Source organism: Triticum dicoccoides, chromosome 1A (genome assembly GCF_002162155.2).
Source record: "Triticum dicoccoides isolate Atlit2015 ecotype Zavitan chromosome 1A, WEW_v2.0, whole genome shotgun sequence".
Taxonomy (NCBI): domain Eukaryota; kingdom Viridiplantae; phylum Streptophyta; class Magnoliopsida; order Poales; family Poaceae; genus Triticum; species Triticum dicoccoides.
The window spans coordinates 578019963-578044443 of record NC_041380.1 but is presented as its reverse complement, the minus strand read 5'-3'; the positions used below and the strand labels follow the sequence as shown (position 1 = coordinate 578044443).

At 44.7% G+C, this 24481-nt stretch overlaps 2 pseudogenes; one reads left to right on the top strand and one right to left on the bottom strand.

Annotated features, from left to right (window-relative positions):
• The window catches only part of LOC119355915, a 70391-nt pseudogene that overhangs the window by 4062 nt on the left and 41848 nt on the right, over nt 1–24481 (bottom strand).
• LOC119340340 lies at nt 1583–2652 on the top strand (annotated as a pseudogene).

Genomic DNA, 24481 nt, shown 5'->3' with positions numbered 1-24481 from the left:
CTGTTTTGATTCAGTCTTGTACAATTTCTCCCCTACGTACTGAAATGAAAATGCAGAGCTCATGCTGTTCTGGTAAAAAGAAACAGAGGGAGATATGACAAGGGGATCCCATGTCACCATATTTACTTCTCATATGTGCTGAAGGCTCTACTTCCTTGTTAAACAACTTTAGAGGCGCGTATGTGGACAGATGTACCTGGGTAAGTATACGCTTACAATTTGAATTTTATAAATTCCAAAGTGCATGAGATTCTTCAGATATAGACGTGTTTGACCAATTCCAACTTACGTAAATGACAATTTGGATTTTATCAATTCCAACTTTAGAGCTCGGTGTTTTTAGTCCTGCCTCACAACCCTACGTAGTTGTTTGAATACCACGCACGGTCACACACGTGAAATGCCACGAATGCTCTCGGCGGGGCAGCGAAATTTCAAGCGGGGCCACTCGTCTTTGACCGCGGAAGGACAGCACCGGGCACCCCTACAGCCAAGGTCGCTGACATGCACGGCCCATGAATGCCAGGCCCCACGGTTCTGTCAGATAAGACCAAAATCCCGAAGTGTATTTGTTTTTTACTATTCATTGCTTCGAACCCGATTTTTATCTGACGGCCAGGAATCACTGGAGGCCAAATCGAACGGTTAGAATCGCATCAAGCTCGAGATCTGACGTCCCACAGTTGCTGAGCTCTGAGAGAGCCCAATTTCATATGGGAATCTAACTATGGGATGTTGAACAGTTTTCGAGAAAATGTCTAAAAAATCATGTTCTTTTTCCGACACTAGTTGTATTTTCCCCGGCATATGGATGTATGCCCAGATTCTCCAGCTCCAGTTTTGGGTTGATAAAGGTTGGACAACCATTGACCTCGTCGAAGTAGCGTGTGAGATTTGTGTTCCCTGACTCGGTTTGACTGGAATTGGGACATTCTACAGGCCCTCTTTGGCATTTTCTTCTTCGAAGCGGCGACTAGTTTCGTAGATTTTCTTCTGATATACTTTGATAATTTTTCGGCCGCTACTTCTACGAACTACTGGATTTAAGCTAGTTTGTTCCATTTAGACGGAAGCCTAGAGGTGGCAACGAGCTTTGCTCATGGCACGACGCTGCGGAAGGAACAAGACTTCAAGACTCTAGATATATAGATATTTTTTTCAAATAGTGTAGTGGTGTTTTTTAAGGATTTCTTGCTACTTAATGTACGGCCTTCAGTCCTTTTCATCAAAAGAAAAAAATACACGCAGCACCTATTTTGAGCGTAACAAACGCATTGCTTAAATCTGGGCCAATCCAATCCTAGTCTCAAGCCTCCTACACCGCCGCCGATCCCAATGCCTCCTCGCCGTCGATCACTTCCGAGCGCCGCCTCGCCGTAGACCACTCCCCTACGCAGCTCTCCCCAGGGCCGCCTGGCCGTCGACCATTCCCCTGCCCCGCTCTCCGCAGCGCCGACTCACCTGCCGAAACCGCTCCCCCAAGCCGCCTCTCCCGCCGCCCACTCTCTCCCTTACCGCCGGCTCGCCGCTCGCCCAGCGGCATCGCCAAAGTGCTAGTCCACATCACAAGATCGAAGGAATCATGTCGTTCGCCGGCGTATCCGTCGTTGCTGACGGCAGGCTGCTCCAGCCGTCGTCCACGGCGTCGGCCATCTACTCAAGCACGACCTGCTGCGGCAGCTGGTATCATCATCTGCTTGTGGTGGAGGGTTACTCCCGCATCAAAGATACACTCAACGGAGTGGTCATAAGGAGTCGCCCCTTCAAAGCTGGAGGCTATCAATGGGCTCTCAAGTTTTATCCCAATGGTGACCTCCTGGATGATGCTGGTTACATTTCTGTCTTTCTTACCCTTGATCAGAATGTTGCACAGCCCGTGAAGGCGCACCATCAGTTTACTTTCATTGGTGAGGTTCACAAACATGAACCTGCACGCGTCCGTGCAATCAAAGCATCCTCTTTCCATAAAAAAGGCTATGGTTTTGGTCTCCACCATTTCATAAAAAGAGAGACCCTTGAGAAGTCCAAGCGTCTCAAGGATGACTGCTTCACCATCCGGTGTGACTTCATCATCGCTGAAGCCGCTGCTGCCGTCACGGAGGTGCCCCCATCTAACATAAGCGAGCATCTGAACCACCTCTTTGTGACGAAGGTGGGCGCCGACGTGACGTTTGAGATCGGCCACGAGACGTTCGCAGCTCTTTTGGCCCCATGAAGGAGGGGATTGCTACAGCCGATGCCATACAGATACAAGACATGGAACCGGATGTGTTCAAGGCATTGCTTAGTTTCATCTACACTGACTCGATGCCCAAGATGGAGGTGCAAGGGGAGGCAGGGGAAGCTGTCGCTAGGGTTACGTGGCTGCGACACTTGCTTGCCGCGACGGATAGGTTTGATCTCCAGCGGCTCAAGTCAATGTGCGAACACAGGCTGTGGAGGCACATAGATTTGAGCTCGGTGACGGAAATCCTTGGTCTGTCAGCGCAGCACCATTGCCATGGACTCAAGGAGGCCTGCCTGGAGTTTCTCAAAGTCCAGTCCGCTGAAGACTTGCAAGTAGTCATGGCGACCAGTGAGTGGGAGCACATAGCTGTGACCGATCTCTCCATTGTGAAAGAGCTCATTGCCAAGCTCGCTTCCAAAGCTTAGTTTTTCACTTAGACTAAAATGCCTCGACAGCTGAACAAGCTGCGAGGAATTCAGTTTGTTTGCTTGGTAATTGTATTTTGGAAATTGCAAACTATCATTGTGGTTCTTGAGATGTATCACTCTATGGGTTTCCTGAACTGAATGGTTGTCTACTTGGCACATATAAGAAGTTAGTTTATGAAATAAATCTCTTGTTGATCATGCTCATGCAATCCGCGTGGTGTTGTAGTGTTGTATGTATCTACGCTTGAAAAGCAGTGCAATCTGCAGCTTCAGTCTGATCTTCCTCTTCTAACTATTTTAAGTCCAGCTCATGAACTGTATAGATCGGTGTTGCATTTGCCCAAGTAGAAGAGGACCCTGACGGCCTTGGCGCTCTTCACGTTGCTCGAGAACCTGATCAGAAGCACGCCGATCGGCATCAGGAAGCCGACCGACGACCAGAGGAGGAAGGCGTGGAGCTTGAGCTGCAGCGACAGCTTGGGCGTCAGCTGCAAAACAAACAGTTCAAGTGTTCAACCAACTGTAAGTTTGCAGTCAGTTACAAAGACAGAGAACAAACTTAAAACTAGCTTCAGACATAAAGTCCTCAGGATTTGAGCAAGGAATTCCCAGGAGGATGACAACAAGGGAGAAACATGGTACAGATCAAAAGCAAGCTAAACTCATCACATATAACAAAAGAAAAGAACATCGTCAGGTAGCTCAGAAGATGGCTTCATTAGGCATGACCCCTTGATAGACATCCATTCTTCCTTCAGTCACCAGCAATCTGAAGAATTCGAGGTAAACAGAAAGCATAGCAGAAATGCCAACAAAAGGCATTATTATTTTTTGTCTTTTCCATATTGAGACGGCCAAGAGGTAAACAGAATGGCCATATATCAGGTGGATGTTCCATATCAACATTTTCTGAATACGTAATTACCACTTTATTAAATAAATCTTTTGATGTTCCCTTTTTTCATACACACTGTACATTTTTCGTATACATCTCAAGCATTTTTCAAAACATGTTTTGAACATATTTCTTGAATATGTCTTACATATTTGTCAAAAATAAGTTGAACCATTTTATAATGAAATGATACATTTTCTGAAAGCTACACGAACATTTTTTACATTGAATAAACATTTTTTTAAATGTAACAGACAAATTTTTTAAATGAGTGAACATTTATTAATTCTAACATACATTTTTTAATCGTACGAAATATTTTTTTGAAGTATATTAACATTCTTTTACATTGTACCCCCTCCGTTCCTAAATATAAGTCTTTTTAGATATTTCAAATGGACTATAATATACGGATACATGTAGACATATTTTAGAATATAGATTCGTTCATTTTGCTCCGTACGTAGTCACTTATTGGAACCTCTAAAAAGACTTATATTTAGGAACGGTGGGAGTATAAAACTTTTTAAAAAAATTCACAAGCATTTTTTAATGTAACGACATTTTTAAAATTACACTAGCCAAATTTTATACTATATTATTATTTTTCATACTAAAGGTTTCAAAATTTTAAGTAAATTTATTTTTAAAATTTTATTTATATTTTTTCTAATATGAACAAATGTAAAAAAGGAAAAAAAAGGAAAACGAAGGAACGATGAATTGAAAAAAATGAATGGGAGGCTACGCTCGGTTCGCTAATGAGCCGGCCTACCGGTATTCTCGCACCGCCACCTGCCCCAACGCCAAATCCCTAGTCTCGGTCCCAGTCGCGCACCCCCTGCAGTAATGATCTCTTCTCATGACATGACGAGAGTGGATGCGGAGGGAAGAAGACATCAACACCTTAGGTATTTAGAATTTGTTTTCATATTCTATAAAGGAGTTTTTAATGATTTGTGCTACTTCTCCCACAAAAAGGGATTTGTGCTACTTAGCATATGACCATCGGTCTTTTAGAAAAACACACGACGTAAAAAGGAAAATTCCACGTCAAATTTACATGGGTCGCGCCCCCTTTCTAGTCCCTATTGCTCTGCTTTTTGCCGTCAGGGCTATGTATCTACTGATTTGTAAAAGGTCTCGCCTGAATACTTTCCCGCCGTGTAGTAACCGGCCCGACCCGCTTCGTTGTTTTTCTTTTCATTGCTAGGTCGCTCGGGTTTCGTTACTCGCTCGCTCACTTGAGTTTTGAGGGTTTTACTTTTCTTCTTTATGTTTATTGGTTGGACTGGTCCGATTCTCATTGTTTTTTATGACTTTCTTTGGTTTTCATTGTTTCTTATTTTCCTCTCTTTTTTGTGTGTTTTCTTTATGGGTTTCTTCGGTTTTCATTACCTTGTTCTTTATTTTTGTGTGTGTTTTCCTTTGCGGGTTTCATTGGTTTTCAATGGTTATTTCTTTTCTTTCTTTTTCTGAATACTTTCTTTATGGTTTTTTTCTTTCTTCCTTATTTTTTTCTTTATGGTATTCTATGTGTTTCTCCAGTTCTCTTGTTTCTTTCAACGGTTTTCACTGGTTTTCTTTGGTTTTGTTTGCTTTTCTTTTTCTTATTTTTTGGTTTTCACCGATTTTCTTGTTTTTTATGTTTCTCTACCAGGATTTTTATTTTCTTACTTTTCTTCATTGTTTGGTTTCACCAGTTTTCTTCATTTTTTTACGTTTCTCCATGGTGTCTCTTCGGTTTTCATTTGTTTTATTTCCTTTTTTTTTGTTTTGCTTTTCAACACGTGACTACTTTCTTTCATACAGAATTGTACATTTTAGTATACGTCATGAAAATATTTAATAAACATTTTTTGAATAATTTATTAAAAAAAATTAAATACATGTTTCTATGTCCCCTCTGTTCATTCACATTGTAAAATTTCCATATACATCAGAAACATTTTTTTGGACATGTGTTAAACATTTTTCAAATACACCTTGTACAGATTCCAATATTGACCACATATGGAGAAAAATGAGTGAATCTACACTCTAAAATGGGCCTATATACATTCGGATGTAGTCCATATTAAAATCTCTAAAAGGACTTATATTTAGAAACGGATGGAGTTTATTTTTAGAACTAGATAAACATACTTTTACACTGTATAATAATTTTGTTTTTAAAATTTCATGGACATATTTTCATAATGAGTGAACATTATACTCAATGTAAGGTACATATTTTGTGGTTCTAAACATTTTTTCGAATTAAATGAACATTTTCTTATATTGTACTTTAAACATACATTTTTGGAACATGTAATCAGTTTTAAAATGTCACAAGCATTTTTGTAGTGCTATCAACATTTTTTGAATTACACTAACATATTTTTACACTGTGTTAATATGTTTCAACTTGAAACTGTCAACAAAAGGAAATTTAAGTTTTGACATATATATAATTAGATTATTTTCGAAAATATAGGAAAATGTAATAAAAAAGACAAAGGAAGGGAAGACGAATAGAAAGAAAGGAATGCGAGGCTACGCTCGGTTCATTAATGGGCTGGGCCACCGCTCCGTCCTTGCGCCCCTGCTGTGCACGCTATTTTTGATAAGTAAATAGGCAGTTTTTTGATTAAATTAATCCATGAATAAATCATGAGCATGACATGGACAACCTTGATAACACACTGGTTACGATCTAATAGAGCATGTACTACACACATAGTAGAAACATCTACGCATATCGCTAGTACTGCTGAAAGAAACACGAGAGGGATAAGCGATGTATACCCTCCAATCGGCCACGCGGTGGCGGTTGCGGTGACAGCAGCCACGACATCCTCGGCGGCCTTCTTGTCGGCCTCGGCCTTCTCAGCAGCGGCACGGTCGACATGGTGATGACGAAGGTGGTGCGGACGTAGATGAACAGAAGCGAGCAGTTGCGTAGTTGCTACCCAAAAACCTAATCGCCCCTCTCCCGTACAGGATCCCGAGAGGCGGGGTTTCGGAGGCCCGCTCTCCCGTCAACCGTGTACGCGGTGAACGGGATGGAGTCGCCGGCGGCAGCAGCAGCAGAGGAACGACGTGGGCGTGGAAGCGGAGATGGAGATGCGTTTTGTTTTTCGCCGCGGCTAGGGTTGGCAGTGCCCCACATATATATGTGCGGCCGCGCGTGGAGAGACATGGGCTAAACCCACGTCCAAGTCGGTAGCCCATGATCCGACGTCTCAGATCGTGGCTCTACCTGTCAAAGACTCTCCGTTCTTGACCGGCAAAAAGAAGCGCATAGGAGTGAGCTCGGCTCGGCTAAATCCCGCAACCCGCGTCGCCTCGTGACGAGGCGAGCGGAGGAGGAGGAGTGCGCGAGGGCCTCATCTCTTCTCAAGCTCCAATAGCATGAGGGAGAGAATCCCTTATAAACCACTTTAACTCTCCTTCCACTTCCAGGGTGAGACTAAACTTTCCACCACCTTGTCATGCCACCTACATGGTCCCTTAGAGATTAAATCTGAAATTGTCATATGGGCTCTACGCCCATCTCATATTTCAACAATCCCCCACCAGATCTCAGGGGCCCACTTTGTCCTTTGTTCCAAATGCTGTTTTGATATACCAGCATCTCAGTGGAGACCGATTAAGGTTGAGCTCCACCTAGACCAAGTAGCTACACTCATTCACAACTGAACAATGGACTATGTCTTGAATTGTCAGTTTGGCGTCAAGAAGTTTCACCACAAGTCTCACTGATACGAGGCTGCCGAAGGCCGACCCCTCGGGTGGAGCATATTAGTCACACTCCTGGCCTGTTCATGAGCTTGCTAGAGATCACCCCAATCTCATAGACTGTGACCAGCAGTCGGGCTCATATAGGCGTGTTCCTCCAAAGATCGCTCTGTAGGATAGCATCTTGCTTATACATATAAGCCTTGGAACACATTAAGACAATAATCATCCTTCCATACAATTTCCGAGAGTATTGCATCTCCAACGGAGTGGGTTAGTAAAGTTACTCTCCTCAGTTTACCGCTGGCTTGTTTTCCCAGGTCCTACTTCACGGGATCTCCGATCACATAGGTTGGGTTACTACCATGGCAACTCATGTGGGTCTCGTACCCATCTCCCTTGATGCGCTATCTATCACAACACGTGATAGCCCTTTAGTAAAGGGATCTGCCAGATTCTTAGCCATTTGAATATAATCCAACGCTATCACTCCAGAGTTCCTCAATTTTCTGACAGCTTTCAATCTCATTCTTATGTGTTTGTTGGACTTCATGTTGTCCTTTGAACTCTTCACCTTGACAATAACTGTTTGATTGTCGCAGTTCATAAGGATGGCCGAAATCGGCTTCTCAACCACTGGGAAGTCCATCAACAGATCTCGAAGCCATTCTGCTTCGCCACCTGATGTGTCTAATGCTGTTAATTCTGCTTCCATTATCGATCTTGTTAAGATCGTTTGCTTGCAAGACTTCCAGGAAACAGCACCACCTCCAAGAGTAAACATATACCCAGTTGTGGCCTTCATCCCATCAGCATCAGAGATCCAATTCGCATCACTATACCCTTGAAGTACCGACGAGTATCCGGTATAGTGAAGTCCATAGTTCATAGTACCTTTCAGATAGCGCATAACTCTCTCAAGAGCACGCCAATGTACATCACCTGGTTTGGAAACAAATCGGCTCAGTTTGCTAATAGCAAATGCGATGCCAGGCCTCGTTGCGCTCGCTAGATACTGGAGTGAACCAACAATCTGAGAGTATCTCAATTGATCTATAGCTGTGCCTTTAGACTTTCGAATCAGCACACTAGAATCATATGGTGTTTGAGATGGTTTGCAGTCCGAATATCCAAAGCGACTCAACACCTTCTCAACATAATGGGATTGTAGAAGTGTAATCCCACCCTCATCATCTCTCAATAGCTTGATGTTCAAGATAACATCAGCCACTCCAAGGTCCTTCATCTCAAAGTTCTGAGATAGGAAAGACTTAACCTCCTCGATCAACTTGAGATTAGTCCCAAATACCAGTATGTCATCAACATAGAAACACAGTATAACTCCTTCGCCCCCACCATAGCGATAGTATACACATTTGTCAGCCTCATTAACAACAAAGCCAACAGATGTCAATGTTTCATTAAACTTGTCATGCCATTTCTTAGGCACCTGTCTCAGGCCATACAAAGATTTTTACCAACTTACACACCTTTCCTTCCTGACCATCCATCACAAAGCCATCAGGCTGTTGCATATAGATTTCCTCCTTTAGCTCTCCGTTCATAAAAGCCGTCTTAACATCCATCTGATGAATGTGAAGACCATGCGAGGCCACCAACAAGAGTAATACTCGAATGGTGGTCAGTCTGGCCACAAGTGAATAAGTGTCGAAGAAATCTTCTTCTTCTTTCTGGGCGTAGCCCTTGGCCACAAGCCTAGCCTTGTACTTTTCGATCGTACTGTCAGGCCTAAGCTTCTTCTTGAACACCCACTTGCATCCCAATGGTTTGCAACCATAAGGACGTTCAGTAAGCTCCCAAGTCCCGTTAGCCATGACGGAATCCATCTCGCTACGAACCGCATCCTTCCAGTAGTCACCTTCTGGAGATGCATACGCTTCTGAAATAGAAGTGGGATTATCCTCCACGAGGTATATGAAGAAATCATCACCAAAGGTCTTTACAGTCCTTTGTCTCTTGCCCCTACCAAGGGTTTCCTCATTATTCTCCTCAGGATTTTCATCATGTGTTTGATTATAATATTCCATCGGAATGGCAGGTTCAGGAGTCTCCTCAGATTCCTGTCTAGAAGTGCTTTGTACATCTCTCATGGGGAAAATGTCCTCAAAGAATGTAGCATCTTTAGACTACATAATTGTACCGACCTTCATGTCAGGTACCTCAGATTTCACTACTAGAAATCTATAGCCAATACTATTCATAGCGTAGCCCAAATTAACACAGTCCACAATCTTTGGTCCAAGCTTACGCTTTTTGGGGATCGGCACATTAACTTTCGCCAAGCAGCCCCAAGTACGTAAGTACGAGAGTGTTGTCCATCTCTTGGTCCACTTCTCGTAAGGAGTGATCTCGTTATCCTTTGTCGGAACTTTATTCAGGACATGAACATGATGTCATTATAGCCTCCCCCCACCATGCCTTGGATAAACCCGACGTATCTAACATGGCGTTAACCAAATTAGTTAGAGTATGATTTTTTCCGCTCGGCAACCCCGTTTGACTGGGGTGAGTAGGGAGGCGTCCTCTCGTGAATAATGTCGTGTTCCGCACAAAAGGCATCAAACTCTTTCGAGAAGTACTCTCCACCACGATCTGACCGGACTCGTTTAATTTTCTTTTCAAGTTGATTCTCAACTTCTGCCTTATAGATTTTGAAGTAGTGTAGAGCCTCATCTTTAGTATTTAACAGATACACATAGCAATATCTAGTGGAATCATCTATCAAAGTCATGAAATATTTCTTTCCACCTTTAGTCAACACACCATTCATCTCACAAAGATCAGAATGTATGAGTTCCAGTGGCGCCAACTGTCTCTCCTCTGCTGCCTTGTGAGGCTTGAGAGGTTGCTTAGATTGCACACACGAATGGCACTTAGAACCTTTGGCTAAAGTGAAACTCGGGGTTAAAGTTGATTTTGCTAGCCGCGTCATAACACCGAAACTAATGTGACAAAGACGTGAATGCGAGACTTCAGATTCATTAACACTCAAATGAATATTGTTCACGACTTTATTACATAGATCTGCAAGAGAAAGGCGGAACATGGCTCCGCATTCATAACCCTTTCCAACAAATAGTCCATATTCCATAACAACTAATTTATTAGACTCGAATACCAACTTAAATCCTTCTCTACATAGAAGGGAGCCACTAACGAGGTTCTTCTTGATGGCGGGGACATGCTGCACGTTCTTCAGCTGCACGATCCTTCCCGAAGTAAACTTCAGATCGACCGTGCCAACACCAAGAACAGAAGCACTCGCTCCATTCCCCATCAGTACGGACTCGTGACCTGTGGCCTGGTAATAAGAAAACAATGAAATGTCAGCACACACATGAACACCTGCACCTGTGTCGACCCACCAATCGGTGGACGGCCAAACTGAAAATATAGCAAATAAATTACCGTACCCAGATGCACCACTCTCATTGTTGCTCACAATCATATTGAAAGACTTGGAATCCTGCCATTGCTTCTTGTACTTGTTTGGGCACTTGTTGGCCCAATGTTCAACCGAACCACAAGTAAAGCAGCCCTCATCCTTCTTGTTCTTCTTGAAGGTCTTCTTACCCTTCTTCTTAAAGTCGGCACTCTGTTGGACACCGTTCTTTTCCTTGGGCTTGTGGGAATTGGAGTTCTTCTGATGCACCATATTGGCCACAGAAGTTCCTTCGACCCCTTTTCCATGTGAGTCCTTTGCCCTTGAATTCTGCTCAACACTCAGATGGCCAATGACATCCTCCACAGAGAATTCACGCCTCTGATGTTTCAGAGTGGTGGTAAAGTTCCTCCAGGAATTGGGCAGCTTAGCGATTATGCAGCCCGCGACAAACTTGCCCGGTAACTCGCACTTAAGAAGCTCAAGCTCCTTAACAATGCATATTATCTCATGAGCCTGCTCCAATACAGGACGATTTTCAACCATCTTGTAATCGTGGAACTGCTCTATGATATACATCTTGCTCCCTGCATCGGCAGCCCCAAACTTAGATTCGAGGGCCTCCCACAAGTCCTTGGCAGACCGCACATGCAAATATGCGTCAACCAGCTTATCTTCAATCACGCTTAGAACTGCCCCGAGGAACACGATAGTGGCCTCCTTGAGATTAGGATTTGTCACTCCGATTGTCGGAGAGGTATCTCTGGGCCCTCTCGGTAATGCACATCACTTAAGCCTTGCAAGCATTGCAACTAATGAGTTAGTTGCGGGATGATGTATTACGGAAAGAGTAAAGAGACTTGCCGGTAACGAGATTGAACTAGGTATTGAGATACTGACGATCGAATCTCGGGCAAGTAACATACCGATGATAAAGGGAACAACGTATGTTGTTGTGCGGTTTGACCGATAAAGATCTTCGTAGAATATGTGGGAGCCAATATGAGCATCTAGGTTCCGCTATTGGTTATTGACCGGAGACGTGTCTCAGTCATGTCTACATAGTTCTCGAACCCGTAGGGTCCGCACGCTTAACATTACGATGACAGTTATATTATGAGTTTATATGTTTTGATGTACCGAAGGTTGTTCGGAGTCCCGGATGTGATCAAGGACACGATGAGGAGTCTCGAAATGGTAGAGACATGAAGATTGATATATTGGAAGCCTATGTTTGGATGTCGGAAGTGTTCCGGGTGAAATCGGGATTTTACCGGAGTACCGGGAGGTTACCGGAACCCCCCGGGAGCTTAATGGGCCTATATGGGCCTTAGTGGAAATAGAGGGAAGCAAGGGGAGTGTGGGCCCCCCCCCCCAAGGCCCAAACCGAATTGGTTTAGGGCAAGGGGGGATGGCCCCCTCTTTCCTTCTTCTCCTCTCTCTTTCCTTCTCCCGAATCCTATTCCAACTAGGAAAGGGGGGAGTCCTACTCCCGGTGGGAGTAGGACTCCTCCTGGCACACCCTCTCCCTGGCCGGCCGCACCCCCCTTGCTCCTTTATATATGGGGGTAGGGGGCACCCCAGAGACACAACAATTGATCGTTTGATCCTTTAGCTGTGTGCGGTGCCCCCATCCACCATAGTCCACCTCGATATTACTGTAGTGGTGCTTAGGCGAAGCCCTGCGTAGGTAGAACATCAACGTCGTCACACCGTCGTGCTGACGAAACTCTCCCTCAACACTCGGCTGGATTGGAGTTCGAGGGACGTCATCGGGCTGAGCATGTGCTGAACTCGGAGGTGACGTACATTCGGTACTTGATCGGTCGGACCGTGAAGACGTACGACTACATCAACCGCGTTGTGCTAACGCTTCCGCTTTCGGTCTACGAGGGTACGTAGACAACACTCTCCCCTCTCATTGCTATGCATCACCATGATCTTGCGTGTGCGTAGGAATTTTTTTGAAATTACTACGTTCCCCAACAGTGGCATCCGAGCCTGGTTTTATGCATTGATGTAATATGCACGAGTAGAACACAAGTGAGTTGTGGGTGATAGAAGTCATACTGCTTACCAGCATGTCATACTTTGGTTCGGCGGTATTGTTGGATGAAGCGGCCCGGACGGACATTACGCGTACGCTTACGCGAGACTGGTTCTACCAACGTCCTTTGCACACAGGTGGCTAGCGGGTGTCAGTTTCTCCAACTTTAGTTGAACCGAGTGTGGCTACGCCCGGTCCTTGCGAAGGTTAAAACAAGACCAACTTGACAAACTATCGTTGTGGTTTTGATGCGTAGGTAAGAACGGTTCTTGCTAAGCTCGTAGCAGCCACGTAAAACTTGCAACAACAAAGTAGAGGACGTTTAACTTGTTTTTGCAGGGTATGTTGTGATGTGATATGGTCAAGACATGATGCTAAATTTAATTGTATGAGATGATCATGTTTTGTAATCGAGTTATCGGCAACTGGCAGGAGCCATATGGTTGTCGCTTTATTGTATGCAATGCAATCGCCCTGTAATGCTTTACTTTATCACTAAGCGGTAGCGATAGTCGTGGAAGCATAAGATTGGCGAGACGACAATGATGCTACGATGGAGATCAAGGTGTCGCGCCGGTGATGATGGTGATCATGATGGTGCTTCGAAGATGGAGATCACAAGCACAAGATGATGATGGCCATATCATATCACTTATATTGATTGCATGTGATGTTTATCTTTTGTGCATCTTATCTTGCTTTGATTGACGGTAGCATTATAAGATGATCTCTCACTAAATTTCAAGATAAAAGTGTTCTTCCTGAGTATGCACCGTTGCCAAAGTTCGTCGTGCCCAGACACCACGTGATGATCGGGTGTGATAAGCTCTACGTCCATCTACAATGGGTGCAAGCCAGTTTTGCACACGCAGAATACTCAGGTTAAACTTGACGAGCCTAGCATATGCAGATATGGCCTCGGAACACTGAGACCGAAAGGTCGAGTGTGAATCATATAGTAGATATGATCAACATAGTGATGTTCACCATTGAAAACTACTCCATATCACGTGATGATCGGTTATGGTTTAGTTGATTTGGATCACGTGATCACTTAGAAGATTAGAGGGATGTCTTTCTAAGTGGGACTTCTTAAGTAATATGATTAATTGAACTTAAATTTATCATGAACTTAGTACCTGATAGTATCTTGCTTGTCTATGTTTGATTGTAGATAGATGGCCCGTGATGTTGTTCCGTTGAATTTTAATGCGTTCCTTGAGAAATCAAAGTTGAAAGATGATGGTAGCAATTACACGGACTGGGTCCGTAACTTGAGGATTATCCTCATTGCTGCTCAGAAGAATTACGTCCTGGAAGCACCGCTGAGTGCTAGGCCTGTTGCTGATGCAACTGCAGACGTTAAGAACGCATGGCAGAGCAAAGCTGATGACTACTCGATAGTTCAGTGTGCCATGCTTTACGGCTTAGAACCGGGACTTCAACGATGTTTTGAACGTCATGGAGCATATGTGATGTTCCAGGAGTTGAAGTTAATATTTCAAGCAAATGCCCGAATTGAGAGATATGAAGTCTCCAATAAGTTCTACAGCTACAAGATGGAGGAGAATAGTTCTGTCAGTGAGCATATACTCAAAATGTCTGGGTACCATAATCACTTGACTCAGTTGGGAGTTAATCTTCCGGTTGACAGTGTCATTCACAGAGTTCTTCAATCACTGCCACCAAGCTACAAAAGCTTCATGATGAACTATAATATGCAAGGGATGAATAAGACAATTCCCGAGCTCTTCGCAATGCTAAAAGCTGCGGAGGTAGAAATCAAGAAGGAGCATCAAGTGTTGATGGTCAATAAGACCACCAGTTTCAAGAAAAAGGGTAAAGGGAAGAAGGGGAACTTCAAGAAGAACAGCAAACAAGTTGCTGCTCAGGAGAGGAAACCCAAGTCTGGACCTAAGCCTGAGACTGAGTGCTTCTACTTCAAGCAGACTGGTCACTGGAAGCAGAATTGCCCCAAGTATTTGGCGGATAAGAAGGATGGCAAGGTGAACAAAGGTATATGTGATATACATGTTATTGATGTGTACCTTACTAGAGCTCGCAGTAGTACATGGGTATTTGATGCTGGTTATGTTGCTAATATTTGCAACTCGAAACAGGGACTACAGATTAAGCGAACACTGGCAAAGGACGAGGTGACGATGCGTGTGGGAAATGGTTCCAAAGTCGATGTGATCGCAGTCGGCACGCTACCTCTACGTCTACCTTCGGGATTAGTATTAGACCTAAATAATTGTTATTTGGTGCCAATGTTGAGCATGAACATTATATCTGGATCTTGTTTGATGCGAGACGGTTATTCATTTAAATCAGAGAATAATGGTTGTTCTATTTATATGAGTAATATCTTTTATGGTCATGCACCCTTGAAGAGTGGTCTATTTTTGATGAATCTCGATAGTAGTGATACACGTATTCATAATGTTGAAGCCAAAAGATGTAGAGTTGATAATGATAGTGCAACTTATTTGTGGCACTGCGGTTTAGGTCATATCGGTATAAAGCGCATTAAGAAACTCCATACTGATGGACTTTTGGAACCATTTGATTATGAATCACTTGGTACTTGCGAACCGTGCCTCATGGGCAAGATGACTAAAACGCCGTTCTCCGGTACTATGGAGAGAGCATCAAATTTGTTGGAAATCATACATATAGATGTATGTGGTCCGATGAATGTTGAGGCTCGTGGCGGATATCGTTATTTTCTCACCTTCACAGATGATTTAAGTAGATATGGGTATATCTACTTAATGAAGCATAAGTCTGAAACATTTGAAAATTTCAAAGAATTTCAGAGTGAAGTTGAAAATCATCGTAACAAGAAAATAAAGTTTCTACGATCTGATCGTGGAGGAGAATATTTGAGTTACGAGTTTGGTGTACATTTGAAACAATGCAGAATAGTTTCGCAACTCACGCCACCCGGAACACCACAGCGTAATGGTGTGTCCGAACGTTGTAATCGTACTTTACTAGATATGGTGCGATCTATGATGTCTCTTACAGATTTAACGCTATCATTTTGGGGTTATGCTTTAGAGACGGCCGCATTCACGTTAAATAGGGCACCATCGAAATCCGTTGAGACGACGCCTTATGAACTGTGGTTTGGCAAGAAACCAAAGTTGTCGTTTCTGAAAGTTTGGGGCTGCGATGCTTATGTGAAAAAGCTTCAACTTGATAAGCTCGAACCCAAATCGGAGAAATGTGTCTTCATAGGATACCCAAAGGAGACTGTTGGGTATACCTTCTATCACGGATCCAAAGGCAAGACATTCGTTGCTAAGAATGGATCCTTTATAGAGAAGGAATTTCTCTCGAAAGGAGTGGGAGGAAAGTGGAACTTGATGAGGTAACTATACCCGCTCCTCTATTGGAAAGTAGTTCATCACAGAAACAGGTTTCTGTGACGCCTACACCAAGTAGTGAGGAAGTTAATGATGATGATCATGGAACTTCATATCAAGTTACTACTGAACCTCGTAGATCAACCAGAGTAAGATCCGCACCAGAGTGGTACGGTAATCCTGTTCTGGAAGTCATGCTACTTGATCATGATGAACCTACGAACTATGAAGAAGCGATGGTGAGCCCAGATTCCGCAAAATGGCTTGAGGCCATGAAATCTGAGATTGGATCCATGTATGAGAACAAAGTATGGACTTTGGTTGACTTGCCCGATGATCGGCAAGCAATTGAGAATAAATGGATCTTCAAGAAGAAGACTAACGCTGACGGTAATGTTACTGTCTATAAAGCTCGACTTGTTGCAAAAGGTTTTCGACAAGTTCAAGGGATTGACTACGATGAGACCTTCTCACCCATATCGATGCTTAAGTCTGTCCGAATCATGTTAGCAGTTGCCGCATTTTATGATTATGAAATTTGGCAAATGGATGTAAAAACTGCATTCCTGAATGGATTTTTGGAAGAAGAGTTGTATATGATGCAACCGGAAGGTTTTGTCGATCCAAAGGGAGCTAACAAAGTGTGCAAGCTCCAGCGATCCATTTATGGACTGGTGCAAGCCTCTCAGAGTTGGAATAAACGCTTTGATAGTGTGATCAAAGCATTTGGTTTTATACAGACTTTTGGAGAAGCCTGTATTTACAAGAAAGTGAGTAGGAGCTCTGTAGCATTTCTGATATTATATGTGGATGACATATTGCTAATTGGAAATGATATAGAATTTCTGGATAGCATAAAGGGATACTTGAATAAGAGTTTTTCAATGAAAGACCTCGGTGAAGCTGCTTACATATTGGGCATCAAGATCTATCGAGATAGATCAAGACGCTTAATTGGACTTTCACAAAGCACATACCTTGACAAAGTTTTGAAGAAGTTCAAATTGGATCAAGCTAAGAAAGGGTTCTTGCCTGTGTTACAAGGTGTGAAGTTGAGTAAGACTCAATGCCCGACCACTGTAGAAGATAGAGAGAAAATGAAAGATGTTCCCTATGCTTCAGCCATAGGCTCTATCATGTATGCAATGATGTGTACTAGACCTGATGTGTGCCTTGCTATAAGTCTAACAGGGAGGTACCAAAGTAATCCAGGAGTGGATCACTGGACAGCGGTCAAGAACATCCTGAAATACCTGAAAAGGACTAAGGATATGTTTCTCGTTTATGAAGGTGACAAAGAGCTCATCGTAAACGGTTACGTTGATGCAAGCTTTGACATTGATCCGGACGATTCTAAATCACAAACCGGATACGTGTTTACATTAAACGGTGGAGTTGTCAGTTGGTGAGTTTCTAAACAAAGCGTTGTGGCGGGATCTACATGTGAAGCGGAGTACATAGCTTCTTCGGAAGCAACAAATGAAGGAGTCTGGATGAAGGAGTTCATATCCGATCTAGGTGTCATACCTAGTGCATCGGGTCCAATGAATATCTTTTGTGACAATACTGGTGCAATTGCCTTGGTGAAGGAATCCAGATTTCACAAGAGAACCAAACACATCAAGAGACGCTTCAATTCCATCCGGTATTTAGTCCAGGTGCGAGACATAGAAATTTGCAAGATACATACGGATCTGAATGTTGCGGACCCGTTGACTAAGCCTCTTCCACGAGCAAAACATGATCAACACCAAGGCTCCATGGGTGTTAGAATCATTACTGTGTAATCTAGATTATTGACTCTAGTGCAAGTGGGAGACTGAAGGAAATATGCCCTAGAGGCAATAATAAAGTTATTATTTATTTCCTTATATCTTGATAAATGTTTATTATTCATGCTAGAATTGTATTAACCGGAAACATAATACATGTGTGAATACATAGACAAACAGATTGTCACTAGTATGCCTCTACTTGACTAGCTCGTTGATCAAAGATGGTTATGTTTCCTAACCATAGATATGAGTTGTCATTTGATTAACGAGGTCACATCATTAGGAGAATGATGTGATTGACATGACCCATTCCGTTAGCTTAGCACACGATCGTTTAGTATTCTGTTATTGCTTTCTTCATGACTTATACATGTTCCTATGACTATGAGATTATGCAACTCCCGTTTACTGGAGGAACACTTTGTGTGCTACCAAACGTCACAACGTAACTGGGTGATTATAAAGGTGCTCTACAGGTGTCTCGAAAGGTACTTGTTGGGTTGGCATATTTCAAGATTAGGATTTGTCACTCGGGTTGTCGGAGAGGTATCTCTGGGCCCTCTCGGTAATGCACATCACTTAAGCCTTGCAAGCATTGCAACTAATGAGTTAGTTGCGGGATGATGTATTACGGAATGAGTAAAGAGACTTGCCGGTAACGAGATTGAACTAGGTATTGAGATACCGACGATCGAATCTCGGGCAAGTAACATACCGATGACAAAGGGAACAATGTATGTTGTTGTGCGGTTTGACCGATAAAGATCTTCGTAGAATATGTGGGAGCCAATATGAGCATCCAGGTTCCGCTATTGGTTATTGACCAGAGACGTGTCTCGGTCATGTCTACATAGTTCTCGAACCCATAGGGTCCGCACGCTTAACGTTACGATGACGGTTATATTATGAGTTTATATGTTTTGATGTACCGAAGGTTGTTCGGAGTCCCGGATGTTATCAAGGACATGACGAGGAGTCTCGAAATGGTCGAGACATGAAGATTGATATATTGGAAGCCTATGTTTGGATGTCGGAAGTGTTCCGGGTGAAATCGGGATTTTATCGGAGTACCGGGAGGTTACCGGAACCCCCCGGGAGCTTAATGGGCCTATATGGGCCCTAGTGGAAATAGAGGGAAGCAAGGGGACTGTGGGGCGCGCCCCCAAGGCCCAAACCGAATTGGTTTAGGGCAAGGGGGCCCGGCCCCCTCTTTCCTTCTCCTCTCTCTTTCCTTTTCCCGAATCCTATTCCAACTAGGAAACGGGGGAGTCCTACTCCCGGTGGGAGTAGGACTCCTCCTGGCGCCCTCTCCCTGGCCGGCCGCACCCCCCCTTGCTCCTTTATATACGGGGGCAGGGGGCACCCCAGAGACACAACAATTGATCGTTTGATCCTTTAGCCGTGTGCGGTGCCCCCTCCACCATAGTCCACCTCGATGTTACTGTAGCGGTGCTTAGGCGAAGCCCTGCGTCGGTAGAACATCAACATCGTCACCACACCGTCGTGCTGACGAAACTCTCCCTCAACACTCGGCTGGATCGGAGTTCAAGGGACATCATCGGGCTGAACGTGTGCTGAACTCAGAGGTGCTGTACGTTCGGTACTTGATCGGTCGGCTTGTGAAGACGTACGACTACATCAACCGCGTTGTGCTAACGCGTCCGCTTTCGGTCTATGAGGGTACGTAGAAAACACTCTCCCCTCCCGTTGCTATGCATCACCATGATCTTGCGTGTGCGTAGGATTTTTTTTTTGAAATTACTACGTTCCCCAACACCGCATCCTTCCAGTAGTCAGCTTCTGGAGATGCATACGCTTCTGAAATAGAAGTGGGATTATCCTCCACGAGGTATATGAAGAAATCATCACGAAAGGTCTTTACAGTCCTTTATCTCTTTCCCCTACCAAGGGTTTCCTCACTATCCTCCTCGGGATTTTCATCATGTGTTTGATTATAATATTCCATCAGAATGGCAGGTTCAGGAGTCTCCTCAGATTCCTGTCTAGAAGTGCTTTGTACATCTCTCATGGGGAAAATGTCCTCAAAGAATGTAGCATCTTTAGACTCCATAATTGTACCGACCTTCATGTCAGGTACCTAAGATTTCACCACTAGAAATCTATAGCCAACACTATTCATAGCGTAGCCGAAATTAACACAGTCCGCAGTCTTTGGTCCAAGCTTACGTTTTTTGGAGATCGGCACATTAACTTTCGCCAAGCAGCCCCAAGTACGTAAGTACGAGAGTTTGTCCTTCACTTGGTACACTTCTCGTAAGGAGTGATCTCGTTATCCTTTGTCGGAGCTTTATTCAGGACATGACATGATGTCATTATAGCCTCCCCCCACCATGCCTTGGATAAACCCGCGTATCTAACATGGCGTTAACCAAATCAGTTAGAGTACGGTTTTTCCGCTCGGCAACCCCGTTTGACTGGGGTGAGTAGGGAGGCGTCCTCTCGTGAATAATGTCGTGTTCCGCACAAAAGGCATCAAACTCTTTCGAGAAGTACTCTCCACCACGATCTGACCGGACTTGTTTAATTTTCTTTTCAAGTTGATTCTCAACTTCTGCCTTATAGATTTGAAGTAGTGTAGAGCCTCATCTTTAGTATTTAACAGATACACATAGCAATATCTAGTGGAAACATCTATCAAAGTCATGAAATATTTCCTTCCACCTTTAGTGAACACGCCATTCATCTCACAAAGATCAGAATGTATGAGTTCCAGTGGCGCCAAGTGTCTCTCCTCTGCTGCCTTGTGAGGCTTGCGAGGTTGCTTAGATTGGACACACCAATGGCACTTAGAACCTTTGGCTAAAGTGAAACTCGGGATTAAATTCAATTTTACTAGCCGCGTCATAACGCCAAAACTAATGTGACAAAGACGTGAATGCCAGACTTCAGATTCATTAACACTCAAATGAATATTGTTCACGACTTTATTACATAGATCTGTAAGAGAAAGGCGGAACATGCCTCCGCATTCATAACCCTTTCCAACAAATAGTCCATATTTCGTAACAACTAATTTATTATACTCGAATACCAACTTAAATCCTTCTCTACATAGAAGGGAGCCACTAACGAGGTTCTTCTTGATGGCGGGGACATGCTGCACGTTCTTCAGCTGCATGATCCTTCCCGAAGTAAACTTCAGATCGACCGTGCCAACACCAAGAACAGAAGCACTCGCGCCATTCCCCATCAGTATGGACCCGTGACCTGTGCCTGGTAAGATGAAAACAATGAAATGTCAGCACACCCATGAACACCTGCACCTGTGTCGACCCACCAATCAGTGGACGGCCAAACTGAAAATATAGCAAATAAATTACCGTACCCAGATGCACCACTCTCATTGTTGCTCACAATCATATTGACAGACTTGGAATCCTGCCCTTGCTTCTTGTACTTGTTTGGGCACTTGTTGGCCCAATGTTCAACCGAACCACAAGTAAAGCAGCCCTCATCCTTCTTGTTCTTCTTGAAGGTATTCTTACCCTTCTTCTTAAAGTCGGCACTCTGTTAGACACCGTTCTTTTCCTTGGGCTTGTGGGAATTGGAGTTCTTCTGATGCACCATATTGGCCACAGAAGTTCCTTCGGCCCCTTTTCCGTGCGAGTCCTTTGCCCTTGAATTCTGCTCAACACTCAGATGGCCAATGACATCCTCCACAGAGAATTCACGCCTCTGATGTTTCAGAGTGGTGGCAAAGTTCCTCCAGGAATTGTGGAGCTTGGCGATTATGCAGCCCACGAAAAAGTTGCTCGGTAACTCACACTTAAGAAGCTCAAGCTCCTTAACAATGCATATTATCTCATGAGCCTGCTCCAATACATGACGGTTTTCAACCATCTTGTAATCGTGGAACTGCTCTATAATATACATCTCGCTCCCTGCAAGGGCAGCCCCGAACTTATATTCGAGCGCCTCCCACAAGTCCTTGGCAGACTGCACATGCAAATATGCATCAACCAGCTTATCTCAAATCACGCTCAGAACTGCCCCGAGGAACACGATAGTGGCCTCCTTGAATGCCTTCTCCTATTCAGGAGCGATCGTTCCTGTGGGAGTCACACCGGCGACCTAGAACACGTTCATGGCCGTGAGCCATAAGGTGGTTTTAGTCTGCCAATGCTTAAAGTACGTCCCCGTAAACGGGGACGGTTTCAGTGCAGCAGCAAAACCAGAATTCGAAAAACTCCTACACACATTAGGTTTTTGGATTGATAAGTAAATAGGTAGTTTTTCGATTAACTTAATCCATGAACAAATCATGAGCATGACATGGACAACATTGATAACACACATGTTACGATCTAACAGAGCATGTACTACGCACATAGTAGAAACATCTACGCATATCACTAGTACTCCTATAACAGAAAGAAACACGAGAGGGATAAGCTATGTATACCCTCCAATCGGCCACGCGGTGGCGGTTGCAGTGACAGCAGCTGCGGCATCCTCAGAGGCCTTCTTGTCGGCCTCGGCCTTCTCAGTGGCGGCACGGTCGGCGTCGGTCGACATGGTGATGATGAAGGTGGTGCGAACGTAGATGAACAGAAGCAAGCAGTCGCGTAGTCGCTACCCAAAAACCTAATCGCCCCTCTCCCGTACAGGATCCGGAGAGGCGGGTTTTCGGAGGCCTGCTCTCCCGTCAACCATGTACGCGGTGAATGGGTTGGAGTCGCCGGCGGCAGCAGCAGCAGAGGAACGACGTGGGCGTGGAAGCGGAGATGGAGATGTGTTCTATTTTTCACCGCGGCTAGGGTTGGCAGTGCCCCACATATATATGTGCGGCCGCACATGGAGAGACGTGGGCTGAACCCACATCCAAGTCGGTAACCCATGATCCGACATCTCAGATCGTGGCCCTACCTGTCAAAGACTGTCCGTTCCTGACCGGCAAAAAGAAGCGCATAGGAGTGAGCTCGGCTCGGCTCAATCCCGCAACCTGTGGCTTGTCGTGACGAGGCGTGGCGAGGCGAGCGGAGGAGGAGGAGGAGTGCGCGAGGGCCTCATCTCTTCTCAAGCTCTAATAGCATGAGGGAGAGAATCCCTTATAAACCACTCCAAATCTCCTTTCACTTCCGGGGTGGGACTAAACTTTCCACCACCTTGTCATGCCACCTACATGGGCCCTTAGAGATTAAATCTGAAATTGTCATATGGGCTCTTGGCCCATCTCATATTTCAACAATCCCCCACTAGATCTCAAGGGCCACTTTGTCCTTTGTTCCAAACGCTGTTTTGATATACCAGCATCTCAGTGGAGATTGATTAAGGTTGAGCTCCACCTAGACCAACTATCTACACTCCTTCACAACTGAAAAATGGACTATGCCTTGAATTGTCAGTTTTGCATCAAGAAGTTTCACCACAAGTCTCACTGATACGAGGCTGCCGAAGGCCAATCCCTCGGGTGGAGCATATTAGTCACACTCCTGGCCTGTTCATGAGCTTGCTAGGGATCACCCCAATCTCATAGACTGTGACCAGCAGTCGGGCTCATATAGGTGTGTTCCTCCAAAGATCGCTCTGTAGGATAGCATCTTGCTTATACATATAAACCTTGGAACACATTAACAAAATAATCATCCTTCCATACAGTTTCCGAGAGTATTGCATCTCCAACGGAGTGGGTTAGTAAAGTTACTCTCCTCAGTTCACCGCTGGCTTGTTTTCCCAGGTCCTACTTCACGGGATCTCCGATCACATAGGTTGGGTTACTACCATGGCAACTCATGTGGGTCTCATACCCATCTCCCTGGATGTGCTATCTATCACAACACGTGATAGCCCTTTAGTAAATGGATTTGCCAGATTCTTAGCCGTTTGAATATAATCCAACGCTATCACTCCGAAGTTCCTCAATTTTCTGACAGCTTTCCATCTCATTCTTATGTGTTTGTTGTGTTGGGTTTCGTAGTAATTTCAAAAAAATTCCTACGCACACGCAAGATCATGGTGGTGCATAGCAACGAGAGGGGAGAGTGTTGTCTACGTACCCACGCAGACCGACTGCGGAAGCGTTGACAGAACATAGAGGAAGTAGTCGTACGTCTTCACGATCCAACCGATCAAGCACCGAAACTACGGCATCTCCGAGTTCGAGCACACGTTCAGCTTGATGACGATCCCCGGACTCCGATCCAGCAAAGTGTCGGGGAAGAGTTCCGTCAGCACGACGGCGTGGTGACGATCTTGATGTACTACAGCAGCAGGGCTTCGCCTAAACTCCGCTACAGTATTATCGAGGACTATGGTGGCTGGGGCGCCGCACACGGCTAAGGAATAGATCACATGGATCAACTTGTGTCTTTCTAGGGTGCCTCTGCCTCAGTATATAAAGGAGCAAAGGGGGAGGGGGGCGCTGGCCAGGAGGAGGGCGCAGGAGGAGTCCTACTCCTTCCGGGAGTAGGACTCCCCCCCAATCCTAGTTGGACTAGGATTCCCCGAGGGGGAAAGAGAGAGAGGGGGGCCGGCCACCTCTCCTAGTCCTAATAGGACTAGGGGAGGGGGGAGGCGCGCGGCCACCTTGGGCTGCCCCTTTCTCCTTTCCACTAAGGCCCATGAAGGCCCATATGGCTCCCGGGGGGTTCCGGT